Below are 10,413 nucleotides of genomic sequence, written 5' to 3' on the forward strand. Positions count from 1 at the left end.
ACCAATTGGAACAACGACTAATTGGGACGTTAGCATCTTCTGAATGCTAATTTAGCTAAGGCAGGTGTAAAAGGCATTATTTCCACATCACAACCCAAACAATGTTTACATTTATCGTACTGTATTGTCACTTTATGTGGGTATATTTACATTTTAAAATATTTTGCGATTTATCAGTGCCTTGACCCTTTTGGAACAATGACCAATTGGGACTTTAGCATCTTTTGGATGCTAATTAAGCTAAATGAGGGTTCAAATACAGTTTTCCAACATCGCAACCCCCAACAATTTAATTATTTTGTGGGAATAAACATCTGTTTATGTGTATTTTTTATGTATTTAACTATAGTATGTTTTTTTTCATTCCCTTTACCAATTGGAACAACGACTAATTGGGACGTTAGCATCTTCTGAATGCTAATTTAGCTAAGGCAGGTGTAAAAGGCATTATTTCCACATCACAACCCAAACAATGTTTACATTTATCGTACTGAATTGTCACTTTATGTGGGTATATTTACATTTTAAAATATTTTGCGATTTATCAGTGCCTTGACCCTTTTGGAACAATGACCAATTGGGACTTTAGCATCTTTTGGATGCTAATTAAGCTAAATGAGGGTTCAAATACAGTTTTCCAACATCACAACCCCCAACAATTTAATTATTTTGTGGGAATAAACATCTGTTTATGTGTATTTTGTATGTATTTAACTATAGTATGTTTTTTTTCATTCCCTTTACCAATTGGAACAACGACTAATTGGGACGTTAGCATCTTCTGAATGCTAATTTAGCTAAGGCAGGTGTAAAAGGCATTATTTCCACATCACAACCCAAACAATGTTTACATTTATCGTACTGAATTGTCACTTTATGTGGGTATATTTACATTTTAAAATATTTAGCGATTTATCAGTGCCTTGACCCTTTTGGAACAATGACCAATTGGGACTTTAGCATCTTTTGGATGCTAATTAAGCTAAATGAGGGTTCAAATACAGTTTTCCAACATCACAACCCCCAACAATTTAATTATTTTGTGGGATTAAACATCTGTTTATGTGTATTTTTAATGTATTTAACTATAGTATGTTTTTTTTCATTCCCTTTACCAATTGGAACAACGACTAATTGGGACGTTAGCATCTTCTGAATGCTAATTTAGCTAAGGCAGGTGTAAAAGGCATTATTTCCACATCACAACCCAAACAATGTTTACATTTATCGTACTGAATTGTCACTTTATGTGGGTATATTTACATTTTAAAATATTTTGCGATTTATCAGTGCCTTGACCCTTTTGGAACAATGACCAATTGGGACTTTAGCATCTTTTGGATGCTAATTAAGCTAAATGAGGGTTCAAATACAGTTTTCCAACATCACAACCCCCAACAATTTAATTATTTTGTGGGAATAAACATCTGTTTATGTGTATTTTGTATGTATTTAACTATAGTATGTTTTTTTTCATTCCCTTTACCAATTGGAACAACGACTAATTGGGACGTTAGCATCTTCTGAATGCTAATTTAGCTAAGGCAGGTGTAAAAGGCATTATTTCCACATCACAACCCAAACAATGTTTACATTTATCGTACTGAATTGTCACTTTATGTGGGTATATTTACATTTTAAAATATTTTGCGATTTATCAGTGCCTTGACCCTTTTGGAACAATGACCAATTGGGACTTTAGCATCTTTTGGATGCTAATTAAGCTAAATGAGGGTTCAAATACAGTTTTCCAACATCACAACCCCCAACAATTTAATTATTTTGTGGGATTAAACATCTGTTTATGTGTATTTTTAATGTATTTAACTATAGTATGTTTTTTTTCATTCCCTTTACCAATTGGAACAACGACTAATTGGGACGTTAGCATCTTCTGAATGCTAATTTAGCTAAGGCAGGTGTAAAAGGCATTATTTCCACATCACAACCCAAACAATGTTTACATTTATCGTACTGAATTGTCACTTTATGTGGGTATATTTACATTTTAAAATATTTTGCGATTTATCAGTGCCTTGACCCTTTTGGAACAATGACCAATTGGGACTTTAGCATCTTTTGGATGCTAATTAAGCTAAATGAGGGTTCAAATACAGTTTTCCAACATCACAACCCCCAACAATTTAATTATTTTGTGGGATTAAACATCTGTTTATGTGTATTTTTAATGTATTTAACTATAGTATGTTTTTTTTCATTCCCTTTACCAATTGGAACAACGACTAATTGGGACGTTAGCATCTTCTGAATGCTAATTTAGCTAAAGCAGGTGTAAAAGGCATTATTTCCACATCACAACCCAAACAATGTTTACATTTATCGTACTGAATTGTCACTTTATGTGGGTATATTTACATTTTAAAATATTTTGCGATTTATCAGTGCCTTGACCCTTTTGGAACAATGACCAATTGGGACTTTAGCATCTTTTGGATGCTAATTAAGCTAAATGAGGGTTCAAATACAGTTTTCCAACATCACAACCCCCAACAATTTAATTATTTTGTGGGAATAAACATCTGTTTATGTGTATTTTTTATGTATTTAACTATAGTATGTTTTTTTTCATTCCCTTTACCAATTGGAACAACGACTAATTGGGACGTTAGCATCTTCTGAATGCTAATTTAGCTAAAGCAGGTGTAAAAGGCATTATTTCCACATCACAACCCAAACAATGTTTACATTTATCGTACTGAATTGTCACTTTATGTGGGTATATTTACATTTTAAAATATTTTGCGATTTATCAGTGCCTTGACCCTTTTGGAACAATGACCAATTGGGACTTTGGCATCTTTTGGATGCTAATTAAGCTAAATGAGGGTTCAAATACAGTTTTCCAACATCACAACCCCCAACAATTTAATTATTTTGTGGGATTAAACATCTGTTTATGTGGATTTTTAATGTATTTAACTATAGTATGTTTTTTTTCATTCCCTTTACCAATTGGAACAACGACTAATTGGGACGTTAGCATCTTCTGAATGCTAATTTAGCTAAAGCAGGTGTAAAAGGCATTATTTCCACATCACAACCCAAACAATGTTTACATTTATTGTACTGAATTGTCAGTTAATGTGGGTATATTTACATTTTAAAATATTTTGCGATTTATCAGTGCCTTGACCCTTTTGGAACAATGACCAATTGGGACTTTAGCATCTTTTGGATGCTAATTAAGCTAAATGAGGGTTCAAATACAGTTTTCCAACATCACAACCCCCAACAATTTAATTATTTTGTGGGATTAAACATCTGTTTATGTGTATTTTTAATGTATTTAACTATAGTATGTTTTTTTTCATTCCCTTTACCAATTGGAACAACGACTAATTGGGACGTTAGCATCTTCTGAATGCTAATTTAGCTAAAGCAGGTGTAAAAGGCATTATTTCCACATCACAACCCAAACAATGTTTACATTTATCGTACTGAATTGTCACTTTATGTGGGTATATTTACATTTTAAAATATTTTGCGATTTATCAGTGCCTTGACCCTTTTGGAACAATGACCAATTGGGACTTTAGCATCTTTTGGATGCTAATTAAGCTAAATGAGGGTTCAAATACAGTTTTCCAACATCACAACCCCCAACAATTTAATTATTTTGTGGGATTAAACATCTGTTTATGTGTATTTTTAATGTATTTAACTATAGTATGTTTTTTTTCATTCCCTTTACCAATTGGAACAACGACTAATTGGGACGTTAGCATCTTCTGAATGCTAATTTAGCTAAGGCAGGTGTAAAAGGCATTATTTCCACATCACAACCCAAACAATGTTTACATTTATCGTACTGAATTGTCACTTTATGTGGGTATATTTACATTTTAAAATATTTTGCGATTTATCAGTGCCTTGACCCTTTTGGAACAATGACCAATTGGGACTTTAGCATCTTTTGGATGCTAATTAAGCTAAATGAGGGTTCAAATACAGTTTTCCAACATCACAACCCCCAACAATTTAATTATTTTGTGGGAATAAACATCTGTTTATGTGTATTTTTTATGTATTTAACTATAGTATGTTTTTTTTCATTCCCTTTACCAATTGGAAAAACGACTAATTGGGACGTTAGCATCTTCTGAATGCTAATTTAGCTAAGGCAGGTGTAAAAGGCATTATTTCCACATCACAACCCAAACAATGTTTACATTTATCGTACTGAATTGTCACTTTATGTGGGTATATTTACATTTTAAAATATGTTGCGATTTATCAGTGCCTTGACCCTTTTGGAACAATGACCAATTGGGACTTTAGCATCTTTTGGATGCTAATTAAGCTAAATGAGGGTTCAAATACAGTTTTCCAACATCACAACCCCCAACAATTTAATTATTTTGTGGGAATAAACATATGTTTATGTGTATTTTTTATGTATTTAACTATAGTATGTTTTTTTTCATTCCCTTTACCAATTGGAACAACGACTAATTGGGACGTTAGCATCTTCTGAATGCTAATTTAGCTAAGGCAGGTGTAAAAGGCATTATTTCCACATCACAACCCAAACAATGTTTACATTTATCGTACTGTATTGTCACTTTATGTGGGTATATTTACATTTTAAAATATTTTGCGATTTATCAGTGCCTTGACCCTTTTGGAACAATGACCAATTGGGACTTTAGCATCTTTTGGATGCTAATTAAGCTAAATGAGGGTTCAAATACAGTTTTCCAACATCGCAACCCCCAACAATTTAATTATTTTGTGGGAATAAACATCTGTTTATGTGTATTTTTTATGTATTTAACTATAGTATGTTTTTTTTCATTCCCTTTACCAATTGGAACAACGACTAATTGGGACGTTAGCATCTTCTGAATGCTAATTTAGCTAAGGCAGGTGTAAAAGGCATTATTTCCACATCACAACCCAAACAATGTTTACATTTATCGTACTGAATTGTCACTTTATGTGGGTATATTTACATTTTAAAATATTTTGCGATTTATCAGTGCCTTGACCCTTTTGGAACAATGACCAATTGGGACTTTAGCATCTTTTGGATGCTAATTAAGCTAAATGAGGGTTCAAATACAGTTTTCCAACATCACAACCCCCAACAATTTAATTATTTTGTGGGAATAAACATCTGTTTATGTGTATTTTGTATGTATTTAACTATAGTATGTTTTTTTTCATTCCCTTTACCAATTGGAACAACGACTAATTGGGACGTTAGCATCTTCTGAATGCTAATTTAGCTAAGGCAGGTGTAAAAGGCATTATTTCCACATCACAACCCAAACAATGTTTACATTTATCGTACTGAATTGTCACTTTATGTGGGTATATTTACATTTTAAAATATTTAGCGATTTATCAGTGCCTTGACCCTTTTGGAACAATGACCAATTGGGACTTTAGCATCTTTTGGATGCTAATTAAGCTAAATGAGGGTTCAAATACAGTTTTCCAACATCACAACCCCCAACAATTTAATTATTTTGTGGGATTAAACATCTGTTTATGTGTATTTTTAATGTATTTAACTATAGTATGTTTTTTTTCATTCCCTTTACCAATTGGAACAACGACTAATTGGGACGTTAGCATCTTCTGAATGCTAATTTAGCTAAGGCAGGTGTAAAAGGCATTATTTCCACATCACAACCCAAACAATGTTTACATTTATCGTACTGAATTGTCACTTTATGTGGGTATATTTACATTTTAAAATATTTTGCGATTTATCAGTGCCTTGACCCTTTTGGAACAATGACCAATTGGGACTTTAGCATCTTTTGGATGCTAATTAAGCTAAATGAGGGTTCAAATACAGTTTTCCAACATCACAACCCCCAACAATTTAATTATTTTGTGGGAATAAACATCTGTTTATGTGTATTTTGTATGTATTTAACTATAGTATGTTTTTTTTCATTCCCTTTACCAATTGGAACAACGACTAATTGGGACGTTAGCATCTTCTGAATGCTAATTTAGCTAAGGCAGGTGTAAAAGGCATTATTTCCACATCACAACCCAAACAATGTTTACATTTATCGTACTGAATTGTCACTTTATGTGGGTATATTTACATTTTAAAATATTTTGCGATTTATCAGTGCCTTGACCCTTTTGGAACAATGACCAATTGGGACTTTAGCATCTTTTGGATGCTAATTAAGCTAAATGAGGGTTCAAATACAGTTTTCCAACATCACAACCCCCAACAATTTAATTATTTTGTGGGATTAAACATCTGTTTATGTGTATTTTTAATGTATTTAACTATAGTATGTTTTTTTTCATTCCCTTTACCAATTGGAACAACGACTAATTGGGACGTTAGCATCTTCTGAATGCTAATTTAGCTAAGGCAGGTGTAAAAGGCATTATTTCCACATCACAACCCAAACAATGTTTACATTTATCGTACTGAATTGTCACTTTATGTGGGTATATTTACATTTTAAAATATTTTGCGATTTATCAGTGCCTTGACCCTTTTGGAACAATGACCAATTGGGACTTTAGCATCTTTTGGATGCTAATTAAGCTAAATGAGGGTTCAAATACAGTTTTCCAACATCACAACCCCCAACAATTTAATTATTTTGTGGGATTAAACATCTGTTTATGTGTATTTTTAATGTATTTAACTATAGTATGTTTTTTTTCATTCCCTTTACCAATTGGAACAACGACTAATTGGGACGTTAGCATCTTCTGAATGCTAATTTAGCTAAAGCAGGTGTAAAAGGCATTATTTCCACATCACAACCCAAACAATGTTTACATTTATCGTACTGAATTGTCACTTTATGTGGGTATATTTACATTTTAAAATATTTTGCGATTTATCAGTGCCTTGACCCTTTTGGAACAATGACCAATTGGGACTTTAGCATCTTTTGGATGCTAATTAAGCTAAATGAGGGTTCAAATACAGTTTTCCAACATCACAACCCCCAACAATTTAATTATTTTGTGGGAATAAACATCTGTTTATGTGTATTTTTTATGTATTTAACTATAGTATGTTTTTTTTCATTCCCTTTACCAATTGGAACAACGACTAATTGGGACGTTAGCATCTTCTGAATGCTAATTTAGCTAAAGCAGGTGTAAAAGGCATTATTTCCACATCACAACCCAAACAATGTTTACATTTATCGTACTGAATTGTCACTTTATGTGGGTATATTTACATTTTAAAATATTTTGCGATTTATCAGTGCCTTGACCCTTTTGGAACAATGACCAATTGGGACTTTGGCATCTTTTGGATGCTAATTAAGCTAAATGAGGGTTCAAATACAGTTTTCCAACATCACAACCCCCAACAATTTAATTATTTTGTGGGATTAAACATCTGTTTATGTGGATTTTTAATGTATTTAACTATAGTATGTTTTTTTTCATTCCCTTTACCAATTGGAACAACGACTAATTGGGACGTTAGCATCTTCTGAATGCTAATTTAGCTAAAGCAGGTGTAAAAGGCATTATTTCCACATCACAACCCAAACAATGTTTACATTTATTGTACTGAATTGTCAGTTAATGTGGGTATATTTACATTTTAAAATATTTTGCGATTTATCAGTGCCTTGACCCTTTTGGAACAATGACCAATTGGGACTTTAGCATCTTTTGGATGCTAATTAAGCTAAATGAGGGTTCAAATACAGTTTTCCAACATCACAACCCCCAACAATTTAATTATTTTGTGGGATTAAACATCTGTTTATGTGTATTTTTAATGTATTTAACTATAGTATGTTTTTTTTCATTCCCTTTACCAATTGGAACAACGACTAATTGGGACGTTAGCATCTTCTGAATGCTAATTTAGCTAAAGCAGGTGTAAAAGGCATTATTTCCACATCACAACCCAAACAATGTTTACATTTATCGTACTGAATTGTCACTTTATGTGGGTATATTTACATTTTAAAATATTTTGCGATTTATCAGTGCCTTGACCCTTTTGGAACAATGACCAATTGGGACTTTAGCATCTTTTGGATGCTAATTAAGCTAAATGAGGGTTCAAATACAGTTTTCCAACATCACAACCCCCAACAATTTAATTATTTTGTGGGATTAAACATCTGTTTATGTGTATTTTTAATGTATTTAACTATAGTATGTTTTTTTTCATTCCCTTTACCAATTGGAACAACGACTAATTGGGACGTTAGCATCTTCTGAATGCTAATTTAGCTAAAGCAGGTGTAAAAGGCATTATTTCCACATCACAACCCAAACAATGTTTACATTTATCGTACTGAATTGTCACTTTATGTGGGTATATTTACATTTTAAAATATTTTGCGATTTATCAGTGCCTTGACCCTTTTGGAACAATGACCAATTGGGACTTTGGCATCTTTTGGATGCTAATTAAGCTAAATGAGGGTTCAAATACAGTTTTCCAACATCACAACCCCCAACAATTTAATTATTTTGTGGGATTAAACATCTGTTTATGTGTATTTTTAATGTATTTAACTATAGTATGTTTTTTTTCATTCCCTTTACCAATTGGAACAACGACTAATTGGGACGTTAGCATCTTCTGAATGCTAATTTAGCTAAGGCAGGTGTAAAAGGCATTATTTCCACATCACAACCCAAACAATGTTTACATTTATCGTACTGAATTGTCACTTTATGTGGGTATATTTACATTTTAAAATATTTTGCGATTTATCAGTGCCTTGACCCTTTTGGAACAATGACCAATTGGGACTTTAGCATCTTTTGGATGCTAATTAAGCTAAATGAGGGTTCAAATACAGTTTTCCAACATCACAACCCCCAACAATTTAATTATTTTGTGGGAATAAACATCTGTTTATGTGTATTTTTTATGTATTTAACTATAGTATGTTTTTTTTCATTCCCTTTACCAATTGGAACAACGACTAATTGGGACGTTAGCATCTTCTGAATGCTAATTTAGCTAAAGCAGGTGTAAAAGGCATTATTTCCACATCACAACCCAAACAATGTTTACATTTATCGTACTGAATTGTCACTTTATGTGGGTATATTTACATTTTAAAATATTTTGCGATTTATCAGTGCCTTGACCCTTTTGGAACAATGACCAATTGGGACTTTGGCATCTTTTGGATGCTAATTAAGCTAAATGAGGGTTCAAATACAGTTTTCCAACATCACAACCCCCAACAATTTAATTATTTTGTGGGATTAAACATCTGTTTATGTGTATTTTTAATGTATTTAACTATAGTATGTTTTTTTTCATTCCCTTTACCAATTGGAACAACGACTAATTGGGACGTTAGCATCTTCTGAATGCTAATTTAGCTAAGGCAGGTGTAAAAGGCATTATTTCCACATCACAACCCAAACAATGTTTACATTTATCGTACTGAATTGTCACTTTATGTGGGTATATTTACATTTTAAAATATTTTGCGATTTATCAGTGCCTTGACCCTTTTGGAACAATGACCAATTGGGACTTTAGCATCTTTTGGATGCTAATTAAGCTAAATGAGGGTTCAAATACAGTTTTCCAACATCACAACCCCCAACAATTTAATTATTTTGTGGGAATAAACATCTGTTTATGTGTATTTTTTATGTATTTAACTATAGTATGTTTTTTTTCATTCCCTTTACCAATTGGAACAACGACTAATTGGGACGTTAGCATCTTCTGAATGCTAATTTAGCTAAGGCAGGTGTAAAAGGCATTATTTCCACATCACAACCCAAACAATGTTTACATTTATCGTACTGAATTGTCACTTTATGTGGGTATATTTACATTTTAAAATATTTTGCGATTTATCAGTGCCTTGACCCTTTTGGAACAATGACCAATTGGGACTTTAGCATCTTTTGGATGCTAATTAAGCTAAATGAGGGTTCAAATACAGTTTTCCAACATCACAACCCCCAACAATTTAATTATTTTGTGGGAATAAACATCTGTTTATGTGTATTTTTTATGTATTTAACTATAGTATGTTTTTTTTCATTCCCTTTACCAATTGGAACAACGACTAATTGGGACGTTAGCATCTTCTGAATGCTAATTTAGCTAAAGCAGGTGTAAAAGGCATTATTTCCACATCACAACCCAAACAATGTTTACATTTATCGTACTGAATTGTGAGTATTTTAATGTTGGTCATTATGGTGCTACTTGGAGAGCCAAGTGTTTTCTGGGTTTGAGTACCACTATGCTAGACCCTCAAGGGACCAGCAGTGATTCGGTATCTGCTCGGTTCACTTGGCAACATTAAGCATGCACAGTACAAATACTGTATGTCCAAAATATTGTGGATATTTTTGCGCAGTGTGTATTGTGTTACTTTTAAAAGGTTTGGATTGTTTGCGTCAAACTTATCGGAGCGTTTATTACCTCTGCCAGGAAGTCAT

The sequence above is a fragment of the Entelurus aequoreus genome, linkage group LG09, assembly GCF_033978785.1.
Source record: "Entelurus aequoreus isolate RoL-2023_Sb linkage group LG09, RoL_Eaeq_v1.1, whole genome shotgun sequence".
Lineage (NCBI taxonomy): Eukaryota > Metazoa > Chordata > Actinopteri > Syngnathiformes > Syngnathidae > Entelurus > Entelurus aequoreus.